The following is a 25,112-nucleotide window of genomic DNA, read 5'->3' as shown; positions in this document are numbered from 1 at the left end:
AGGATCAGGATTAGTGCAGAGGTTCACCTTCCTTAAACTCAGGTAGAGCTAAAATGGGACAATTTAGATCGATGCATATTCATGTAGTTTGAACGGTCCAGTTGACGGTCCAGCTTTCCAGCAGAAATGTTAGTCTGCCACCCAGAGATCTTCAAACTACTCACTCAGGCGGCTGAATCAAAATAACTCACTGTCCTGATTTATACTCTGAAACAGTTTGAAAATTACGCCTCACTCTCCCTACACTTTACACCCTACACTGACTCTGGCAGAGGGAAACACCTGGACTGGTTCTCCTCAGGGTCCACTGCCTTATATGTTGTTCTGGTTCCCTGCCTGATTTAAATGATAACAGGCGTGATGACAAAGAGAGTTTGCGCAGCCATTGGAAGAGACACTTCTAAAACATGAAGGACGGCGGGTCCTGGATGGCTGGATTCTGCCTTTTCTGTTGCATATAAGTAACAGGATCGCTTTAAAAGGCAAACCCATGTTAATTTCTTGCTTTTTTTGTTCAACTATATGTATATTGGTATCACAATTTTGCTAAATTCTGGACATTATAAAAACATCAGTGCTAAAATATAGGCATTAATTAGCTCTTTTATCTCTCTCATTTTGTCCATTTCTGCCTTCATTTGCAAAACCAGAGTCACTTACATTGCATGTGAATAATAAGTCTTTTAGTGCTCACCCACACTGCAATGGAAATGTTTATGCATTCAGAAGCTCATCCAGTTCTTTCTTTTGGAATAAAAATTGTGTGTTTTATTAAAAAGTGAATAAAAACTGTATCAAAGTTGGAATTTACTGGGGTTTCTGAAACATGAACATTTATTAATGGTCTAAATATCAACGTTCTGCAGTATCCACAAGCTTTTGGGGGGATTTTGTACCAAGATAAAAATGATGTATAGATGTTTGGGAAGGAGAGCCTGCGTGGACGAATCCTAATCGGATGGCTCTGGACTTGGAGGCTGGGCTCCACCTAAAGTTGACCTTTAGGAAACAAATGCAGCACAAATGCTGTTTTCTAACGATGCTCTAGATAACAGCCTGGAGGATTTCTAGCCGCACTGACACACAAAGGATATTAAACTATGGACTATAGACTCATCTTTATACCAATATGACTAACTGGACTACCAACACTCGTCTTCCACTAAACACTGACTGGTAGATGGAGACTTATGGTTGCCATGTGAGTTCCCAAGAGAAATGTAGACATTGAATGTTTAGACACACTTCCAAACTTTCAGCTCATTATTTTCTGATGAACAACCAACACAAGCAGATTCTGCTGAGCAGCCAAGAGTCCAAGGCCTGGTGTCCACTGATACTTTTTGAGCCTGATCTCTTCAGGAAGCGTCATCGCTCTTGATGAAACTATCCTGGTCTTCAGCCAGGATAGATAACTGGAGAACAAACTGTTCCCCAGTGAACAACAAACTGAAGAACAAACTGTTCTTCAGTTTGTTGTTTCATGTGTGTATTAAAGGCATTAACAAATTAGACACACTGCGGCCCTTCTGGTGTGTCTCGCCGAGGGGTGCCAAAGTTCGGCCCTGGAGAACTGCTAGTGTTTCAGAACCATCCGTGATCCAGTACTGCTGAATCAAATGAACGCCTCGTCAGCAGGCCTCTGGATCTGAAGGACGTGCTGCTGTGGGAATTCAGCCATTTGATCCAGGAATGCTGGAGTACGAATGCATTCAATTTTGAAGGCTAGCTGCTCCTAAGGACTGGACTTACCCACTCCTGGTTTTGACATTTAGACAGTTTGCTCTGCTGTTGGATGTCAAGAGGTGATGCAGGTGCTTAACTCCTCCCAATAGCATCGTGATCGCCTGCATCTAATGATTCACTCTACGTCATCGGTTTTTCTTTCTTTGAATATTAGTAATGCCCTACAGAAATTACCACAGCAAGATTGTTCTGTACCATTTCAGTAGATTAGGACAAGTGGATAAAGGTATTTCCGGATTGCTGAACGACGCTGAGTGATTCAATAACACCTCTCTGCACTGAAGCAGTATGTCCAAATGAGACATATATTAATATTACAGTCTACACATTAAATAAAACACATTTCTCAGTCAAAGCGAATAGCTTGGCATTCTCAGTAATCACGGCTGATACCATCTGCTAAAAGCTTGTGGTAATTACGGCGAAGAAGGAAAGTCAAGTGAAAGCATTTTCTCTGTCACTGAGGTGTGAAATAGATTCTTGTAAACAATCAAAGAAATAAATGTGTTTAAAGTGTTTTAATTAACTTAAGCAAAACTATTACAGAGAAAAGAGGGAATTACAGTGCTTCTTGAATGATCTTTTTTCGTAATTTATTGAATATGTCAAGCCTACCACTGTATAACTTCTGTTAATGTATATGTTGTTCAGATGCAGGGAAATGCATTTTCACCCTCTTGTATTTCTAATTTTAGTTGGACTTATCTACAAAACTCAAGGATTAGCTAAACCAACCCCTTGTTCTCGGATCAGAGTTCAGATTTTCAAGGTACATTGAATACATCATAACCTGATATATTTAATGGTACATATTGTGCTGTAATAAAATATATTTTTTTAATTATTTGTAGAATATACCCAGAAAATGTAATGATACCTTCAATGTCAATAGCACCAAAAAGTGAAAACCCCTTCACAATAAAAAGAAGTTTTGATTAAAAACTAGCGTAGATCAATCGTTTTAACTCTACAAACTGCCAACATTAGCGGATATTTGCGCTTTCATGTGTTGCACTGCAAGGCAAAGTGGGGCCTGGCACCACAAAGACACCATCATTAAATCAAGTTACGGTAATGCCCTGGCATCTCACGTGCTTTGATCCACGCCCTGCTCATGACCCGTGGCGGCACGACTCGTTAAGAGTTACGAAGCGCACACCTACAGGCCCGGTGCAGTCCGATTAGAGAATGGAGGACTGTTCGGCCGGCCCACAGAGTCAACAAGCACATCCAGCAGTGACCGAAAGGAGGGTTAAACAAAGTCGAAGGAAGGATGTTGCTACATGCAGTAACACTATTCTCATTCTCTCTGCTCTACACTATCATTTAAAAAAGCGTTAAAAGTATCATTTTTCAGAAAAATGTTTATGTTGCCCTCCCGTCATTATTTAAGTTGAAAAGTGTTTTAAATCTACGTTTGTTTTTTTTGTTTTTTTATGCCATTAAGCAAATAGAAATTGTTGTTGATTTAACTCTCACATACAACTGAAAGTGGTAAGTAAAACTGTAATTTAGGTCTTGGAAGCTTAATGGCATTTAAATTTGTGGTGGGAGGGGGGGGGTCTTTTTATCACAATTATCTATGCAAAAATGTGAAAAATGTTTTAATACCTGAGACTCACCACCACATTTGGAGATTAGAATTTGATCAGATTAATATGACAACATTATTCTAGTTTTTTAAATATATAATCAGTTAATATAACTCAAATTGAGTAGTCAGTTGAAAAACTTATAAATGTTCACAGTGGGAGTTGTAAAGGTATGCTTTATTTCACTTCTCTCATTCATTTAAATTACTTCCATAACGCATAAAAATTGTGGTTAATTTCCTTCAGCTTGACTTACTGCTTCAAACCAATATTCCCTCTATCAAGAGGCTTTCAATGCAACATTCTTGAAACCTCGTGGGACAACGTGCCATAGTCCAATGGAACCAGGCTGCAACTGTGGATCTTAGCTTTAAAAAAACTATTTTGACACTGAAACATAAGCACGCATATCTAGAAGATGCTAAACCAACAGTGAATTACGTATATGCTTTTAGATGGATTATGTTTTTGTTTGTTTGTTTTGTCAATGTGGATGAAAATATGAACAGCTTCGACCACAAACCTTTGCTGGATTGCTTATTCTTCAAACTGCATTATCTCTGGACATAATCAATCGTTTAGTATGAAAGCAATAAGCAGAAGTAGCATAGACACTAAAAAAACATGAATCTGTACTGTTTATGAAATTCCTGTAGATGTTGCAAAAACACCTACTAACATTATTAATACCAAACAGATTATAATTAACAACCACCTTTCATTCTTGTGTTTCTTTGGCGAGCTTATATAGCATCTCCATCTCTTCCATTCTGTAATCCACAAAACGTGACTAAAGTACCCTCTGAGTCCGATTAAATTTAACACAATGTGATGTTTGTACTGTAATGATCCAGTCTGGATGGATGTACAGTGATCCCAGGTTTTTTTTGTTTTTTTTTTCAAAGATGGTTAATCATGTCCTCTGATTGTTACATCAGAGGACATGATGATACAGTAATAGTGACTGTACATGGTCACTGAACCATGTTCAAAAACATGGTTCAGTGAATCACATAGCTCCAGCACATGAACGATCAATACTCTGAACTTTTGTTGCGACTCGGCGAAGGGGAATTTAAGGGAGCCCGTGTTCAGCAGCGTGTTTAAAAAAAAAACCCTAACACTTCACCATCCGGTGAATCCGTGTGTGTTATATTCTGTGCATGTGCGGGAATTCTCGATTTCTCGTGGCTGGAGAGAATACAAAGAAGTAAAAGGATAAACAAAGAAGAAGGCAAAGTAAATAACCAGCTGGAAAAATAGAACCACTGGCAGATCACGTAAGGGTCAGACCACACATTCACTCCTTCATTTCTTCGTCTCTTTTCTAACTCACCGACACACAAGGATCGGGGTGGGAGTTGTGAGTTTGGCTCTTGGTTTGCCAACAAGGCCTCCTGACGCAGAATGAAAGGCGACAGATGAGGCAGGTGAGGAGAGGAGGAAGGAGACGAGGAGACAAGGAAACAGACAGGGGCAATAATCAGGAGAGGCATGTGATCAAGTAGAGGATCAAGCAGGGAGGAGGTCTTTGGACAAAACAGAGAGGGAACGGCTGAACGCTCCAGATTAAAGAAAAAACATCCGCGGACACTAATGGAAGAACTCAGCAGTGACAGTTCAAAGAAATTAAGAATGGTCCTCTTGAATTATCTTTCGTGCTTTGTCTCTCAGGTTTAGACATTGATGTGTCTTTAATAGCTTTGTAAGTCACCTTGTCTACCAGTACAGCACAGCCACTGACCCACCGAAGCATGGATGCCTCTAGGCCGTGATGTTAGCAGCAGGTCTCTTAAGTCATAATTCACTCTGTAAAATCAGAATTTGTCAAACTCAGAACCTCGTGTTTGCCAAGCTACCAACAAATTAGCTTTGAAAATAAATCTTTTGCTCACTGACAAATACTTCTGTCGCACAATTATGCATGTGGGGGAACCAGGTGGCTCAGTGGTAGAGAAAGTGGTAGAAAGAGGCTTCAGTCCTCAATGCAGCATACCTGACCGTAGGACATTTGCTGTATGTCTTAAAATTTTTCCTGTTGAACTAAAAAAAAATTCTGTATCTGACTTTTGTTTCAAATTATGCCGAAGAGAAATAATGTTGAGGCATTACAACACATTTGATTCTAGCACAACGCCGTTTAGATGAAGATTCACTCAGCTCAGCATACCAGATGCTTGAAACTGATGTCCTGACTTTATGAGGAATACTGCAAATTGTTATCTGATCACATTAGGGACCCTCATAAAGCATTCAGATCAGATTACCCAGGTGGTCACTGGCTCCATAGATATTAAATAACAGATAAAACAAGATATGACATCTTGGTAAAGTAACACATCCAGTTTTGATGGAGCGAAACACTGAATTCCACATCCTTGATCATAATACACATTTACTATTCAGAAAGGAGCAAATTAAAAGAAAACCAATGCCTCTAAGGTGTGACAAGACTGGCCAGGCCCTGTTTTTCATCACACCTTCACACATAAGATTAGAAACACTGAGACAGCAGCTTTCTTTACCAGTGCCACAAAAGAAATATTCAGTATTATCCATTTTTTGTGTCAGTAATCATAATGTGCCTAATCAGTGAATATCTTTCTCCTCATTTTCCTGTCCTTTCAGTCTTTCCTATGGTTCTCTTCTTCTTGGTTTATCTTTTTTGTCTTTTGCTTCTACTCCTCAGTTACCTTGTCAGTCCTTCACATCTTCCCTCTTTTCTTCTCGTGTTATGCCGACGTGTCAAACAAACATCTCAGAATCTTCTTCGTTTCCGTGTTTGACAGATCTCATTCCCTCCCAGATGGAAGCTGGCGGCTGGCAGTCACGTCAGGGGCTGTGATGATGATTTTCTCACGTTTTTCTCATTTCATCATAATGCCATCCTCCGCTCAACCGAGACGGGATAAAAATCGCCAGCTATGCCTCAACAGGCAGGTGTCTCCTTGCATATCAAGCAGTTCCCAACCCGGCAAACGGCACTTTGCCGGGTTATATACAGAGCAGGGGAGGCGGATTTTACTCAAGAGGCGACGGATTTACGGGAGAGCTCTGCAAACTCTGAACAAAATTTCAAACGTGTGCGGTGTCACTCGATGCTGGAGTGGTTCCTAACCACTTGTGATGAAATCTCTCTGTAATTTCTTTTTAAAAAAGCTCTGGATCAATTTTCATTGCGTAAAAGCTAATCACCGGCTGGAGTTCGGATACACCAGGCCTGTGATTACAAGTCCGGTGCGATGCTTGTGTCAGCCTTTTACGAGCTCATGTTTTAATTTTTACAAGGCTAAAATGATGCATGGTGCTGAATTAAAAAACAACCTGAAATAGTGCGAGTGATCACTATTGAGCACTTAAGCTTCTAAGTTTATTTACATCATTTGGAAATGATTCTTTTAATCAGGATTCAGCCTTTTCTTTCTGAATTTCCCTTTCCATATGTAGAAAAGATCCCAAATAGTGAATCTATTGAACTTATTTAGCCTGGCGAGGTAGCTGGACAGACAAATTTAATTTAAGAACAATTACTTTTTTGAATTGTAATTGATCTGTTCTCCATGCTGAGTTCTTGATGTATGAGGTTGAAAAAGAGTCAGTGAGTTGAATTCGTGAATTCCATTTATTAATACCAAAATACAGCTGGTCCATTTCACATGCTACCTTTAAGAGCTAGCAGAACAAAATGGCAACCAAGAAGAGTTTGTGATCTCCTTTGTTAGCCTCCATCTAAACTCCCTAACATGTCATTTCCTTCAGCTTAGCAACTAGCTGAAAGAGATAGAAGGAAAACACAGAATTATTTATTCTCAACACCAGCAAACTACCAAGAAGAAGTAGTTCTTAGTTCATGCCGAGGCATTGTTGCTAGCTGTAGCTCCGCGCAAGAGGCGGATACAAATAAAAACAGAGTTGAACCTGAGTGCGTGCATCCACAGTCGGCATTACACTGTGCTGTTCAAACTTTTCTTTTTTTTTTTCTTTTCACAAGCCTGGCCAAAACCCACGAGTCGGAGCAGAGAGGAGTTAATCAGAGGGTTTACATCAGTAACTTCATAAAGCTGAGATCAAAGTTTCTTTGATCAGAAACCTCAGCTTGACCTAAAGAACAGCAGATCGTCAGAGAAGCACGAAAGTGGCAGCACTGCCACAGACAGGTGGGAACACTCAGGTGAATCAGGAGGAAGTGTTCGCTTGATGTTCACAAGCAACTTGGCTTGAATTGAGGTCGACCTCTCTAAAGTTGTGTTGCCGTGACTGACTTGAATGATATGAATGGTTCTGCCTTCGGGAATGAGAATATTAAGTGTAAGTATGTCTGGATCCCAGAACAGTGGAAGGTCATAGACGGATGGATTGTAAAGGTTGAAAAACACTTGGAGTGTTAAACAAATAATTAATAAAATAATGTAGAGTTTAGCAAGGAAAACAGATGAAAACAGGCCCGGACCGTAAGGAAACTGGAAGAACACTGGCAGTCCAACAACAGGTACTGGGAGCTTAAGTTTTTATTCAGGAAAGCTGATTCAGATTATTTTAAAAAGTCATCATCCATTGTATGTTGTGTAAATGAGAGACATTTTGGAAAATGTATTAAATTGTAGTAAAACTTTAGATCTGTGCAAAATGCAAAAGACCACAGAAAGCAAAGAGTGTGCAATTAAAAAAAATAAGATGCCAGATATAAATAGAGACTTTTAAATGAAAGTGAAAAGTGTCCAAAAAAAAAGAAAAAGTCAAGTGTAATGTTGAAATTTCTTTTACATTTCTGCTGAACAAAAAAAAAAAGGGGGAAACGGCGTTCAATACCAACCCAATGAGGATTGTTCTCAGTCTTTATTACATTTCCTTGTTTTAAATTGTCCTCACTTTCACTCTTTAACTCTTTCTGCTGATTTGCCTTTGTGGTTCGACTCGATCCGCTTCAAGATGAAGGAGCAGTGTGTCCCGGCAACCTAAATGGATGCTCTCGTCTCTCCGCGCATCCCTCCATCCGTCTCCTCCCTCTCATTTATTCATCCTTCTCTCCGTCTTCTTCACTCTCTGCTTCCCATCTCTCCCCCCCCCCATTAATTTTATGCTTCCATTTTCTCTCAGCGGCACACATCTAACAAGCCAGGGATCATCAGACCGTCTTGGCAAATTTTGCTTCCATCTCTTCCCTTCTTATCTCCTTGATGCTCCCCTCCCCTCCTGTCTTGTTCTATTTTTCTCTCTCTGACTCTCTAGATCATTTGGCCCCAGCAGACAGCCTCTTAAACTCCAGGTGTGCTGCACTGAATGATGACCGCAGGAGAACCAGGATGTGGCTTGCACACAAGCCCGCGAACACACACACACACACACACGCACACGCCCACGCGCCGAGCAGTCAATGGCCCCATCATTGCACCAACGGTTCTGTGCCAAGTCTTTCTTTCTCTTTCTCTATAAAGACCATCTTTTATGCATAAAGCCTGAGTTATAATATCAAATTTAGACAAAAGCCTCTCTCTGAAGGATCATGATTGTTTGGGAAAAAAAATAAAAAAATCCATTCAGTGCATAAAAACCAAACTAAATGTAACTTGAGTGTGTGCTCTACGAACAAGTCTCTCCCAGTCTTTATGAGGGATTTTAGTCTCTGTGTGACAAAATGTACATTCAGTACCATTTCCTCCCTCCTCCTCTGGATTCTCTGCCAAGTGATTACTCTCCCCACCTCGTGTCTCTTTTATTCCAATTCCAATAGATAAATTCATCCGGCTGATTAAAAACACAACACCATCAATACTTCGCTATCACAGTTTTGCCTCTTCAGTTCAATGAGGCGTAAAACCTGCTGTTATGTTTTGTGGGGAAAATGCAGGAAAGTCATGGTGCCCATGAAGGGATTTATGAGAGGAATTATTTATTCACGGATGAAAGCAATAGAGAGTTCCACTCAGTGAGGAGGATTTCAAAATAAATCGCTTTTCTTTATTTCTTTTAGTGCGTCAGTGCCCGACTTTAGGAGAAAGTTTCTAATAATTTTTAAGGTTCATCATTGTTGTTCCAGGAGTTTAGATTTAAATGTGTATTCAGACATATTTGGTCCAAACAGACCAGAGTTTGAGTCCCCTGTTGTTCCGAACCGTTTGGGAAAATGAGCCCCTTAGTGTTGCTACTGCTAATGCTAATGCTGCGGGCTAGTTGGACAGACACATACCTGATCCGCCATTTTTACCGATAGAGGTAATTTACGACCCTCGACCCTCCAAGCAGAAAACCTTTCTGCTCAACTGAAGGGCGACTTTGCCAACATGTAGCAGAAAGTAATTTTTAAAATCTCATGCTCATGCATGAGCAGTGGACTTGTGCATTTTGGCTTTGAGCACAGATGACACCGATTCAGAGTGACGGTCATGCTGTTGTGTTCGCCCAGGACTTGCGGATGTAGTCTCCTTAGAATCCGTCCTTTTAATAAACTTTGACCGCCCTCATTTTGTCGGCACACCAGCACCGGGAACAACCTGTACAGCAATTTGAACTTAAAAGAAGCCGGTCTATTTCTTCATGAACGTACACAATCGCTGGAAAAAGGAAACTACTCTAGTCAATTCCTCGCCGATGCCTTCCCTTTGGCCGTGAAATGTCCCGTTTTACGTGTTGGGTGTGATTGGTGTCACCATGCTGCAGGGTGCATGTCAGACAGAGTGATTCCCTCCATCCTGTGTCACCTTATTGTGATGCCTCTTCCTTTTTTTGCTGTCTTGTTCACTGGTTTTATTCTTCAGTTTTGCAGGAAGGAATGCCTGCAGGCCACCCAAACACACACACACGCACACGCACGCACACACGCACACACACACACACACAACGAAATCAAGCATGCACTCTTTTTCACAGAGCAGGTAAAAAGCACACATGCTTACAAGACAAGGTCAATATGTTGCAATGACGCATGAGAGCTCCTATCAAAATGTAGCCTGCAAAGCTGACAGCAAAAGATCAACAGCAACAGAGCGGGTTGAAGTTGACAAATTTCAAGATTTATCTGATTGATCCCAGGGTTTTAGACCAAATTAAATGAAGCCTGCTTTTCTATCACACGCCTTTGATTCGCCTTTGAGCATTTTTGAAGTGAAAGCCGTTAAGAGGAGCACGGAGTACGACCTTTGTCTAAAAATTCAGTCTGAAACGTTTATGTCTGCTTTTGAAAAACATCTAAATACAGTTTATAGTCGCTTTGGTGAGGGTCGGTGAGTTTCCTGTTGGATCTTTCTCGTGGGGTCGTGTGCATCGGAGTCCGTGTCTCCCCAGCTGAAAATACTGCAGTCTTCGTCATGCCTGACTGGCTGACAGCAGTGTGATGTAAGGCTCTCCAATTTTTATTTGTTTTTTTATTTTTTTGTGGCTGCTGTAAAGGGAAGGAGGGCCGGTTTTACTTTGATTCGGTTGGGGGCGCGGGGGAGAAAATTAATCAAATAGGACAGATGTTGATTATGTCACAGAGTATGCATGTGTAATAGCTTACTGGTGTAGCGCTCGGGGCAACGGGGCACAAATACGGTTTGGGCCTAGAGTAAATGGGGTCAGGGAGAGTCATGAATGTGTCTTTAACAGACACTCACATCCTGTGACCAACCGGATGGCCACATGGTCTGGCGTACAAAATAAACGCAATCGCATATTTCGACCGCTACGTGCCTTCTCTATGTTCCCTTTAATGTTAGAGAATAAAGCAACAAAAGCATCTGGAACAAAGTGGTTAGATTATCTATGCTCTAATCCAGCACACATAGAGCTCCTCGGGGGTTAATGGCAATAAGACCCATTTTTGATGATTTTAATGAGGGTTGATGGATTTGGAGACGTGACTCACCGTATGCAGCAGAATAAAACAGCATCGCCTTGTTAATGCCTGCGACTTAATTAATTGTCAGTTTCTTAATCAGTCAATGTGCCACATGTGGAAAGCAAGGCCTCAGCAACATCATTACCATTATTTTTAGTGGACTTTCTGGCTCTGTGTTTAAAAAGCAAATGTAGTTCTGGGCAAAAATCCAGAAATTTCAATTAGTGCTGGCGTATCATTCCAGCCCAGCAGGTGGCAGTGCAGCCGTAACTGTACGTCCACACAACAAGACGAAGCACGGCAAAGTTTTAGGTTTTAGAGTATCGGATGAGATGAGGTTTTAATGCCATTTTTGTCAAAATTTAGAATCCCAATTTTCTCTGATTTTGTAAATCGCCAACTTTATTTTAAAGAATCTCATATCAGTGTAGAATAATTTGCTCTGGGATTTGACTTGGCGTTTGAAATGTTAGCTTTCGAAGTTTTCATGCTTGTCTAATTTGTAATGCCAAAAAGCATTAAAAGATGTGCCTTTTGTGTGTTACATGGGACAAATATTTCTTCAAATAAAGGCTCTCTCATCACAATAGAACTATCCAGTCCAGGTTTGAACTCCTTATCAATTTATATTTTGAAAAAGCAATAATTAAAATGCTGTTCAGGCATATCTAAAGTTACTGACAGTGGGCTACAAAGACTTCCAATCATCACCTTCCTAAAACCGTCTCGAAAGAGGGAGATGAAAACGTGCATTATTTTTCTGGAGGAAATTAAAGCTGTGTTACTCAAACAGTTTTAGAATAAAATAACTTGACTGGATACCAATTTGCAAAGCTTTGGGACAGTAAGACAGTTTCATTAGGTGAATAAGTCGGCATCATTGTTAGAGAGAACAATAAACCTTTTCGAAGTCTAGTCTGTTTTCCACAGAGGATTGCTTTTTATCTTTCTTCTTTCCATCTTTTCAGCTTGTCTTACCCTTTTCATGGATCCCTCCTTTATCTCCATTTTTCATCATTCACTGCCACTATCTCAATTTCTTCATTGTTTCTCCCTCTTTTGTCTGTTGGAGCAGCTTTACTTCGCTGGGGATGCACGTATTTGGCTTTAGTGGGACACATTCGCTACCATCCCCTACTCTCCTCTGTCCTGCAGCATCATAGGCAACAGAAATAAAGAAAGCAAGCCACAATTTGTATTCCAGTCCACGTCTGCGATGCAAGAGCAAAAAAAGGAGAAAGGATAGGCGGACTGAAAAGAGGAGAGGGGATGTTAAAGTAACAGCAGGAAGACTGGTTAAACTCTGTGGACAAAAGGGCAAGTGCTATAGGGCTCTGAGGACGCTGTCAACAAACTTTCTTATTCAGAAATGTGACCTTCAGCAACATGGCAGCATCTTGATGCTATTAAGAGGATGTATGCAGCAACTTGAAGTTAGGAATTAATCTTGCATCGACTAACATCCGTCGAATTTCTCAGTCATTGGCTGAGTGGTTCCACATTGACACAAGTCTTATCTGCCCTGCACTAGAGGTTGTTTGTATTTTACAGGATTGCCTAAATGTAGACTTGCAGTCTGTTTCCACACACAGTGTTTGCAGAATGAGAGAGTAAGCAGGCTCTACCCGTGGCACTGGGAGTGCTCATCATTTTGTATTGTGCATGAGTGAGCAGCGCTCATCGCAACCGCAGATTTGCACACAGATGCCAATTTGTGCCATTTGTGCCTCTACCTCTGCCAGGGAAGCCTGGTCAGCTGCTTGCTCTCTTGTCACTCATGGCAGCCCCTGCAGTGCTGTGTGTGGGGAAACAATTGAGCGGAGCTCCACAGACCTTAAACAGTTAAAAACTCACAAAACAAAACAGTTTTCAAGGAACAACAAAAAGCAGTCAATATTTAAGCTCGCTTTGGTGAATCATAAATCATCAGTGTAGTCGGCTGCGTCCCACATAACGAGAGCAAGTTTTCTTTCAAAAAGTTAACGTTGAAGAACTGGAGTGTGGCTCAACTGGATCGACGTTGAGCGTCTACTGAAAGTAGTACACTCTTTCTGGGCATGTTCCAAATTGTGCTGATCCAGGACAAATGACAGGACTTCAGCTACATGTAGTTTAAATGGAACCATTGTCGCGTCTGAACAGAACAGTTTCAGAAAAGATTGATGGGTGAATCGAGGAGTGTTGGCCTTTGACATGAAGCTGCTGGTTTTAGTTTGACAGAAAAACCAAAGGCCTAGATTTTTTGACCCTCAAGATACACTGTGGTCTTGTATAGAGTCTTCAGACACTTCTCATTGTAAATGGTGACGCATATTGACGATTAAGTGCACATTAAATAATACCTACATTTGAGGCACTAACTACATTGACTAAAGTTAAGTGATCAATTTTGTGTCTGCGCTTCAGTCCAACTCATTCATTTTGGCAATCCCAAGAATTGACAAGCATAAAAATAGAGTATTTTCACGACAAACCAGGAAATCCTATGTTGTGTTGGTCTCAGATATCATCTGCCCTTACTACATCCAACTCCGACTGCTTGCCCTTACTCACGTTGACCTTAATCTGCACTGTCACTACCTCAAATGGAGTTGCATGATTACCCCAAAAAGGAAAGTAAGCTCATCATTGGAACCGGTGCCTCTCAGGGACTAAATATGGCCTGGAATATGACAAGTCTTAGCAGGATTGATGGATATTGTTCTCAATGAATGCGTCTTTGCAAGGCCGCAGGAAAGGCCGTGTCATTCGTGTCATGGATAACACTGCTGGCAGAGCTGAATGATGGCTCACTTAAAAGTGTAATTTGTCGCTAGATCGTTATTCAGCATACCTCAGGTACATGCACTCTCACTAAAGTGAAAACAGTAAGGACCAACCAAAATTTAAGAAATTCCCAAAGCTACTTAAACCAGCTACAGGCCTTGTGTTTTTTGATGTAGGCACGCCAAAGCCTTGATCTGTCATCTGACTCAAAGACTTAAAAAGAGAAAGATAAAAAGATATATATCAGTTCAAAACATTGTGGTTTTGTTACATTATGTACACACTGTAAAGAATGACATATTTCTGAAGGCAATAATGGAACACCTTCAGCGTAACAAGCAAGAAAGGGTGAGATTGGTGTCAAGACAGAACAAGTCAAGACAAGATAACTTGTCCCTTATTTTGTTGTCTATCTTATTCATAAAAGGTTCTGTGATGTATTCAAGTCTCCTTGACATGTTGACAAGTTACTAAATTATGGAACATATAAAGGATATATATATATATATATAGTTAATGGACTGTGATATATCACTAGCTTCAGCATGTTTATTGTTCTGAAGTCATCAGAAAATCTATAAATTATCCTCCGACAAAGTAAAAAAGCAGTCAAAAGAAATGTCAAGAGTTATTTTCGATCTTATCAATTAACGGTTGTTCTTTAAAACTAAGACATTTCACAAAAAAATAAGTTCTTATGGAAAAAAATAAATATAATGGACTAATTACAGGAGAGTATTAGTACAGAAAGTGAAGGCCATACTGGGCTGCAGAAGGTTTCTTTAATTATACAGAGAGTTCAACGTATCTAAAAGCACATTATGCCCCCCTGTCCTCTCACACACACTATGCAATTGTCGTGAAAGTATCCCTTGCACCAAATATTACAGTAGCATCCCACACAAGATGCCACTGTGTCTATAAATGGTCTCCGGACCCCTTCCCCTTGGCATGACTATGAAGGTCCACCGTCCCTTGTCCAGGATAGGAGCTATACACCTCACCCTACGTCTCAGGTCAAAAAACTATCAAAACTTTTGGAACATGTTGGGAGTCTCCATTTTCAGATTGACCCCGGCAACATGTGCTGTCCTTCAGGTGACACTGAAGAAGTTTGTGTTAGGTCCAGATGTCCAATGTTCAGAGAGGAATCCAGGCTAATATCATCCTCCCATGGTCCTTGGAAGCTCCTAACTACCTCAGTAATAAACTCTGCCTCTTCCCCAGTGGACAAGGTGATTGCTGTGTTGAAATCTTCAAGATGTTTTTTATCCATCCTAAGTTGTATAATTTAAAAAGTAATATGGGAGTCTTATGTTCATTGTCGGCTAACGTTTATTGACCAAGTAGATGTATAACCTTACGTCTCAGTGCTTGAGGACAGTACATCTATATATACCGAGATATTGCTCCCCAAAGATGGCTGCTTTAAGTGGCTTTGACAAAATAGGTCACATCATCATCCAATTAATTTTCTTTTTCTAAAAAAAAAAAAAAAGAAGGAAAAATCAAAAAAAGACCAGGCTAAAATAACAAGAGACCTCTCTATCCGTTTTCTGGCTCTCTGTCCCATCTGACCGCAGGTTTGTTAATGATCTCATTTAAGGGGTCATGGGTTTTCTAATTGGAAATGGGCGGACTCCTGTTGCTCTGGACTGACCTCAGTGACAGTCTAAAGTTAGCAGTGACTTTTCGTCCTCGTTGTATATACTCAAACTCCTGTCACACTCTGTGCCCACAAACACGGCCAATCATCTAAATTACTCGAATAGCCTTTGAACCTCCCCCGAGAAGGAAGCGCCTTCCATTCAGAACATTATGGAGAGATGTACTCACACGTGCACCAATGCATGTTGGGCTTATGAACAATTAGAACCACACACACACACACACACACCCACACAAAGAACAGAGAGGAGATAAAACAAGCTGCACTGGTAAAACTAAGAATTTGACTTTATGTCCCAAGGTGTGTGGCGTCCATTGCAAGTCAGCAAAACACCTGAGCCCTTCTGCTTATTGCTGGATTGAGCAGAACTTTCACATGACTTGACAAAGTCCAGCTGTCTGGCAGAATACTATAAACTGGCACACACACACAAAAAAACCCTGCATTGAACAGATTCTGTTTAATCCACACTTATGATCCATTATTAAAGGCTGTTGGCGTATGATGACTCTCTCATGTCTACAGATGCATACAGACAAAATTAAGCCCCAAACAGGCAGCGCGGATCACGTTTTACATTGATCAACGTGAGTATCAGCCGGCTCATCAAGCTCTCGGCTGCATCGCGCAACATCTGTCCTTGACCTTGGCGGTGGCGTCTGAACGGAGAAAACTCTGGGGAGTGAGTATGGCTATCACAGCCTTCTGTCAGGGACCATTACAATAACAGGAGCGTTCATTAATGTGTGCGCGTGCTGCGTAATTGTAATAGGTAGAAGAGCGCATGTCATCTGCATAGCTTATGCCTGTTCTTGTCAGCTTGCTGAGTGTTGCGCGGATTGAAAGAAAGCTTCTTGCATAGCTGATGTGGTTCATTTTTTTTTATTATATCAGTTCAAAAGAACCATGGAGCGCTCTCCTCCATTTTTTAAATTTTTTATCAAAATCTACTTTAATTAATGTCATTAAAACAAAGGGCATTACAGGGGGTTAATTGCGCTTTTCCCAAAAATCAGCGTAAATTCAAATTCTCCGAGAGACTTCTGCTCTACAGCGAGGAGTGATGGAGTTTTAATTATCCAGGCAGCCTCTTACGTTGCTCAGGCACCCAGGTGACAAGGTGGCTGTATTTGCAAAGGAGATGAAATGAGAAGAATATTGTATAAAATAAAAATAAAAACTCAATATGTGTGAAACCAGGAGAAAGAACAGGCCGAAAAAAAAGAAAAAGACAATACCTTAAATGCCGGATTGTAGTAAATAAAGGTCAACCAGAGGAAGGAACAAGCTGAATCACTTCCCCTTCTGACTGTTCGCAACTCAGTGACCCCTTTCTGACATCTCTCACTTTCAATCATGAGCCCACGCAAACAGCTACTCCTCTATCTTCCTCCATTCAGTCCAGCTACCAGCACGCGAACTCAACCACGCTCCACAGGCCTGTGCAGTGGAGGGAGGGAACATTGGGAACCAGAGGGCAATTGGCAAAGTATCTATGACCTTTGTGCCATACATACGTTTGGTGTTTTTTTTATTTTATTTTATTTTTTATTACTATTATTTTAGCAGTAACAGGAAAGATTTTCAGAGTTCATGGGAGAATGGATGATGGAGGTAAATCTTGGCTTCAATCCCTAAGCCAGGCAATTACAAATTATGTGGAAGCATTTCAAGTAACTTGAAACTTCTTGTGCAAATGCACCATTTTCAATATTTCTTAAAAGTCAACATTTGAGAAGGAGCCTATCCATTACTTTTCACCCCCCGGTGTCAATACATTGTAGATCCACTTTTTGGGGAACGTCTGTAGCAGCTTTACAAATGTGCAGGCTGACGATTCAGTCGGGTTTTCTTGGAAAGATATCTCAAGCTCTGTCAGCTTCCCATCGAGTCTGACCAACTTCACTGCACCTACTGAAGAAAAGCATCCCCACGGCATGATACTGCCATCACCATGTATCGTGCAAGGCACTGTAAAAGTTGGACCGTATTTTCTGGACTATAAGTTGCACTTTTATTGACAGGTGCTCAGATGTTAGTTGATATTGACGGACGTGAGCCAAGGATTAAACATTAACTCTGCAGCTGAGAAGAAAGCTTATTTCAGGACGAAATGTGTAATGAAATTTTAGCTGCAGCTTTATGTTGATTCATAATTATGTCATCGTGTGAGGCTTGTGTAAAAATGACCTTCTACATCATAATAACAACCACATTGTGAAGGTATTTTCTTCAAGACTGTCACTCATAATGTCAGAAAAATACTAGCAATATAAAAATGTGATGTTTCTGTATCTATATCATAATGTGATGGTCTGAGGTGAGATGATCCTTCTGGATTCATTTTTGAAGCCTGCATTGACACAGTCTCTTTTTAAAGATCTATTCTTACATTTATCCTATTTTTTTTTTTTTTTTTTTTTTTTTTTTTGTGTGGTCAGAGTTCAACAGTTCAAAGCATTTAGTGTAAAGTAAATCCAGGTCTTGCTGTCCTCACATTCTCTAAAAATTCTCAGGTGGAAAATCTTCACATTCACCAGCCCCCACACTTTCACTTTGACCTTTCAGTAGCTCCCATTAGCACAGCTCACACTTGGCACTGCCAGGAGTTTTATGTGATTTTTTTACAAGTAAGGCAGCTCTTTGGATGCGATTATGAGACATTAATAACACATTTTACCCCTTTATGACTAAGACTTGTCCTGTGCTAGCTTAAAAGCCAACTCCTGTCTTAAAACCTCTTGCAAGGCCAATGGCTCAATGTCTACCTGATTCATGAGGGAACAAATAAATACTGAGGTTAAACCTAGACAGGTAATCGGAGATGCACTAGCTCTAGAAGTGATTAAGTCTCTGAGTTTGTCCTTTGCATGATGCATGAACTTCAAACCAGAGTTAAAGCTGGTTAGGACAACTGTAAAACTGCTTGGATTTCTGTGCTATATGACGCTAAATAATGACCAACAACCACCTTTGTGCACATTTGGCATGTTATCACATCATTAGGTCTACAGCTATGCTGGGTTGTCACAGTATTTTTGGGGAAATGTTGTACATTTTGCTGCATGGACACAACATCGAGTCGCCATCAATACGTCTACAGAATAAGCGACTGCTGCACAATTTACTGTAAAGCCAAACAAAAATGATAGCAGTCACTTCATTACATAATCGCACTAACCAGATGCTTTGTCTGCACTGAGCAAGCTTCAAACAACTCTCAATAATTCAGATACATGACCACCTGGAGGCGCTCATCGACTGCATAAAGTACCAAAAGTGTAGCCTGAGATGAACAGGTGTGGAAATAGAAACAAACAAGATGGTAATACAACAACAAACACTTGTTTACTCTGTCCTAATGCAGTAGCTCGTGCTACATTGAATTCCTGTAATTCAAATACACAACACACATAAGAGACATAAAAAAATGTCAACATCAGTCAGATTACCCAATGATGAAAAGAATTTTTAAAGTCAGTGCTAAATCACTAACGGAAAAGAAATAACTTGGTTCAGTGTGAAAATTAATTAAAAATAAGAGCTTGCTGTGACAACCTTAGGAGCAACAACGGGCTTCAAGTATTTGTCATAACTGACTATCGGTTTTTTACATCACTATGGAGGGATTGTCCCTCTTTTCTTGTCACGATTAGTTAATTCAGGCACATCGACACATCGTTTCATGAGTGAACAGCTTGTTTGGTGACATACCGTGCCATTTCCAGTCCAAACTTTGACTAGACCATGCAAATATTATCAGTTTGGCTTTAAGAAAAGCCATTCAGCTCAGATCTGGTGGAGTTATCACTCTGAAAAGCCAAGTAACCGAATCCCAAAGCCCAATCGGTGTGAAGTTGGAGACAGAATTTTAACACAAGTAGTAGTCCATTCTAAACTTCAACGCTGCTGACACTCTGCACACTGAGAGATTTATGAAGGGTAGGAGGAGTCCCAAAGAGAGACCAGTAAAAGGACTTAGCATGAAGATACCACGTCCACCAGTCAAGCCTTTGCCTTTGCAACTGATGAAAGTTTGTCACAATAATTTGGACCTTTAAATCACTTTTTTCAGCCATTTAAACACAACTGTTTCCTGGATCACTCTGGAGCATCATCTACCACCAACTTGTCTTTCATCTGTACCATAAAACAAGTAAGGTACATTTCAGTCTCTAATCAAAGTTAAAGCAAGCTAATTACACCGCTTGCAGATATTGCTTGAAGGTGAGAGAGAGTTAGTGTGTGTTAATCCATCAGTCAGGGTGAGGGACTCACATTAGCAGGTCAGATGGAACTTGGTTTAACTATTGGGATATTTACAGATTTCTCCAGGTGTACGTTAATGCCAGGTCTATATAAAACCCTATAAACACGCAGACATGTGCAACTACTCAGTCTGCCTGCTTGACTTTGATTTTCTCAGTCACACCCCGCGGTCTACTCCCACTGGAACATCATTTCACACCTGGGTATTTCACACTTCGCTGAGCTTCATCCTCGGTGAAATCAGTGAATTCCCAAGAAATTGGGTGGAAATATTTAACCATGCATCAAGCTCGACTTGTATCGTTAATGGAAAAGTGGTGATGTGGTTTGTGGAGATGTGCGATGTGATGAGAGGAGAAACCGCAGGAGCTAAAAAGGAAAAGGGGATAGAGTATAAAGTGTATTCTCAGTGTCCATTTGTTTCAAACTAATGTCAGAAGAGGGCATTAGTTGAAGGTGATTAAGGTGTCTGGAGGATAGATTTTTAAAGACCTGCAAAAATTAACTCAGACTTGACTGCTGCTGCTATCTGATCATATGCTTCCTTGCAAAATGATGAGTATTCATTGAATCTTCCCATATTCTGTCACATTACATGGGCAAAGATCATGGTATTTTGCAGAACAGCATGGTTTGGTTTTAGCCCCTTGAGTCAAAACATTACATAGTCAATACTACATTCAGCTGCTATGTCTTCTGTGTCTCCTGATTTTGTACATCTAGAGAGTTCGTCCTGTTCTGTGCAAAGTACCCCAGCCTTACTCGGATTTAACGGATAGGTCAGTGTTCCAGACCTCACCTGGATTAGAGACTGAATTTTCTCTAGGCCAGTTTATGAATTTGCTTTTACCTGATCTATGCCATTGTACATGTGGCTGTATAAAAAAAGGTCAATGTCTTAATGCAGCTTTTGAGAGATCTGCATTCATCTCCAGGTATCCTGACATCAACTTCATCCTCACTGCATATTTCATCATTTTCCAGGGGTTTTCTGTGTCCCCTACAATGTTTGTGCTAAAACCAAACGCCAAACTGGACTACTAATGGTTTTCTTTCAACAATGACGTTCTTCTTGCCACTCTTACATGATTAAACCAAAAAGTGGCCATTGAATAAATTCTGTCCCCCGAGCTGCAGATCATCCTGTTACTATACACCTCTAGGTTGCCTCTCTGCTTACTGTTCTCCCGGTCATAGTAGATGGACAGCCATAACTGCAGAGATTTGGATGTATTTTCATTTTTGATTGCTGAAAAGAGGTTCAAATCTTGGGCCGACGCTGCTTTAAATGTCTCCACTTTCTCCCTGACTTGTCTGTTGTGTTCCTTGGGCCTTCATGATGTTCACTAATGTTCTCAGAGAAGTGCACAGATAGACTATAGAAGGCGCTGGAGCAGCTGCCATTTCTCCTTCAAAGTGGTAAATGGCTTCGTACTTGAATAGCGCACACACTCAAGGCGGCAAGCTACTGGATAGTAGCAACAGCTGCCCTGTGGCAGTCTGACAGAGGAGGCGAGGCTGGCAAGGGGTCATGACCCCCCACCAGCAGGCAAAGAGGGTGAAATGTCTTGCCCAAGGACACAACAACAGAGGCGAGCGGAGCTGGGGATTGAACCCAAGGCGAACTCCAACCACCGCCGCCATCATCACCCACTCTGAACAAAAACAAAAGTGCCCTTCTGAAATCTTTTCTCTTTCATTTCTTACGGAGGATTTATGTGTGGCCTCAGACGGCGTGTTCTTATTGATTTGAAATAGGTGTAAATACATGATGTGGAAGCTTTCACTTAAAATAAAAATCTCCCATTAGTAAGGCAGACGGCGGTTCCATGTGCCACTTGAGCGCCTGGCCTTCAAAGATGTCTGGAACTCCACTAATGTTCCCTAACACACCTTCAGAGAGGTTCTGCATTCACATTGACATTAAATTACACACAAGTGGACTATACTTACCAACTGGGTGACTAAATATGATCACATATTCCTTTTACTCGTCCTTCACCTCCTTAAGTTTATTCATCACCACCTGCACTTTAGTTGTAACCTAATGTTACTTCTAGGTGGTCAGATAAATGTTCAGATTATTGAGCATCAAATATAATAATCAATGTCTTTTAAAAGGGTTCAGATATGGGTTTAAAGAAGCGCTTATATGTGTCTATATCTCTCTGTCGGCGAGCCATAAATCCACATCGCCATCACTGCAGCACTGTGCCATATGGACGGCGGTGTTACAGATAATGTTAATGTACCAGAGCGGACGCCGCAGCTTCAATCAGCCGTTCTCTCCCAAGATTCACCTGAACAGGAATTTAATGTCCTTTCCCACTCCTTCTTATCTACCTCTCTCTCTTTTTGTTTATTTTTTTTCCCTGACAGACACACACACACACTAAAGCATGCACACTCTAACGCAGCGCTCAGGGAACCAATCAGCACTGACTGTTCGCTGGTCCTGTTTGTGAATGGGATCCGTACGGGAGAGGAGCAGGAGGAAGAGGAGGGGGAGGAGGAAGAGAGGGGCAGGCGCCGATGCATTTGTAGGCATGCAGAAAAGATTTATCAGCAAGCACATTTCTTTCTTTTAAAAACATTCCTGGTTTGGTTTCTCGTTTATCCTCATCCTCTTCAGCTCTCAATCCCTTTCTACCTTCTCTGTGTTTGTCTCTTTTTTTTTTCCAATACTGCATTTTTTATTTATTTTTTTGTCAATGCTGCACTAAAACAGCCCTTATCAAAAAGGTTTTCCCTCACTTTCCTCCTCGCACATCATCACTATCATGATCCCTCTTCATGTTCTCCACACTTTCCCCCCCCTGCCCTCTCTCTACTGCAGACACGCCATCATCTCCACACCTGTGTCCTGAAGCAGGTGCCAGCCAGGGCAGGTACAGTGAACACACACTCAGCAAGACACTCGCGCAAACTCCTCAGAAGAGACGCTTACCTGCTGTGGCGAGGTCTTTGTCCGGGGTGCTTCTGAATCGTCAGCGGTTGGATTGTCAGGGGCGCCGAGCCTGTGAGCTTCTGGCAGCTGGAGAGGAGTGAAGGACAAGGGAGGAAGAGATGGAAAGGGTGAGGAGGAGAGACAAGAGGATGCAGAGAGAGAGAGAGAAAGAGAGAAAGTGGACTAGAACGATCCAAGAGAGGGAGGGGGGTGCTCCGGCTTGCTGGAGGTGAGATGAAGGGGAGAAAGAGGGAGGTAGGAGGGGAGATAAAGAGAAAGAGAGAGAGAGAGAGAGAGCAGGGGTGCACTGGGTTGGGATAGGAGGGATTCCAGTGGATGGTGGGATGGGGAGGTGAAGTGATGAAGAATGCTGAGAATACCCTCAGCAACGTACTTGAGGTTAAACGGGGAAGGAGGCAGATTAAAAGTGGAGCGGCGCAGCAAAAAGAGGCAGAGAGTTTATCGGGACACACTCACAGAAGCATAATCACTGCGTAATTCATGGGAAAGTAAATGCTTGGTACCGGCCGAGCGCCCCTTTGTTACAACTGTAACCTTTAACGGGGCTGTTACAACTCATGTCAAGCCATCGCAATGCCGGCAATCCCTTGAGACAATCAATTCCAGAGCGCAGAAAATGTCCTTCCGTCCATTAAATCACGCCGTAATCCAATCTGGAGTTGGCGCGGCGCGGTCCAGATTCTGCAATCAACTTCGGAGCGATAACTTAGCGGCTTGGAGAGGAGGCACGGAAAACAGGGTGAGGAGAAGGAGGGGAGGAAGAAAAGAAGGAAGAGGAGCGATCTTTGTTGGAGAGTGAGTGACTAATGGAGGCCAGAGGAGTCGGCGTCCCGAGGGAGAGTTTGTGCTGACGGTTGATGCTGTTGGACACAAGAAGAGGAAGACTAGCAGTTTATGTTTCAACTCGGGGATGAAGGACAGTGAACCGGAGGCTATAGGACAAAGGACGAGATGGAAAAAAAAAAAAAGGTTAAATGGAGGGTGTGGCGTCACGCAGCAGGAGCCTAAAAGCACTTTAAAGCTGTGGGTTATAGATTAGAAAACAACTGGCCTCTGAGCAGAGACACGTGCCAACAGAAACACACCCAGGCCCAAAATATTAGTGCAATAATCTCGTTAAAAGATTATTTCACTTATAACAAGACATTTATCCCATCTCTGCCAGTGAGACCAGTACTTCTTCATCAATATTAAGGAATTATTTTCTTAAAATAAGCCTCCATTTCTTGCTAAAAAAAATTACTCCTAAGTCTGTTTGTCTCATTTCAGGTGTACTGAGATATTTGCACTAGAACCCAGACTAAAAATAGTTGGTAAGATTTAGTGTTTTTGCAGTGACAACCAGATAATGTTCTTGTTGTCGAGGAAAAATGACTTTTTCTGATGATGAGATACTTGCCAGATGAACACGATGCATATATCTCTTCACCTTGTCTTCCACTTATTCATTCAGTCTTATAAATTTAAGCGTGAATTACACAGCTCACGCTAAATTGACTGCAAGTACTTTGATGAATTTCAGGGACAAATAATTATAAAAAAAAAAAAAAAAAAAAAATGCCTAGATGCTCATTTATGATTTAACTTCAATGCATATGAATTTCAGAGTGCTTCATGTTGCACCCCATTTCCATTGATGGGATTTCGGATCTCCATTTGGGTCGCTTGAGTTTATAAGTCGGTTTAATTGGAGCCAGAGGCCAGATGGCCCATTTTGTACAGCATTAATCACAATATGCGCGTGTTGTGTGTGTACCCGTGTCGGGGAGTGTCGCTTTGCAGGCGCGGAAACCTCTGTGAGTTTTCGGTCCGTTTGCACCTCTGGAAATGGTTTGAGAAAAGGTGCCAACTTCATCTCAACTCTCATTCATCCTAATGGGACACGACAGCCGTTAACGGTTATCTGGAGAATAAAGTCACATTGCAGTTTCCTGTTTTTTTAGGGGGTGGGAGTGTGGGTGGGGGGGGGTTGCATTTTGTAGCAAGAGGCTTTGCTCAGCTAGTTTCATCTGGTGAGAATTCAGTTTTGCCAAGGTGACTATTTATTCACCCAAGGACGCATCAGCTAAGTGGAAGCTGCAGCTCTGCCGAGGCTCTTCAGAGCAACATACCCGATCGCTTTAAGGTGTCACAGATAGTGGAAGTCCATTTACACACAGAAAAAATAAAAATGAACCGTGCCGAGCGAATAAACACATTAGAGCTTTGAGGAATGCGCCACAAAGAGCGGTTACTCTGGCTACGGACATTTTGGGAGCTAGCTGGACATTGTCCGAGACAGGCGGA

General features: G+C 41.5%; 1 protein-coding gene across 1 annotated transcript in view; it reads right to left on the bottom strand.

Moving 5' to 3' along the window:
- The window catches only part of pvalb6 (parvalbumin 6), a 43,272-nt gene extending 20,227 nt beyond the window's left edge, over positions 1 to 23,045 (bottom strand). The window contains exon 1 of the mRNA XM_044100741.1: positions 22,806 to 23,045. The gene's annotated coding sequence lies outside the window, so the exon portion shown is untranslated. The remainder of the gene's footprint in view (positions 1 to 22,805) is intronic.
- Positions 23,046 to 25,112: the final 2,067 nt, after the last annotated feature.

This window comes from Gambusia affinis, linkage group LG19, assembly GCF_019740435.1.
Source record: "Gambusia affinis linkage group LG19, SWU_Gaff_1.0, whole genome shotgun sequence".
Classification (NCBI taxonomy): Eukaryota; Metazoa; Chordata; class Actinopteri; order Cyprinodontiformes; family Poeciliidae; genus Gambusia; species Gambusia affinis.
The sequence above is the reverse complement of the archived record's forward strand: the minus strand, read 5'-3'. Positions and strand labels throughout refer to the sequence as shown.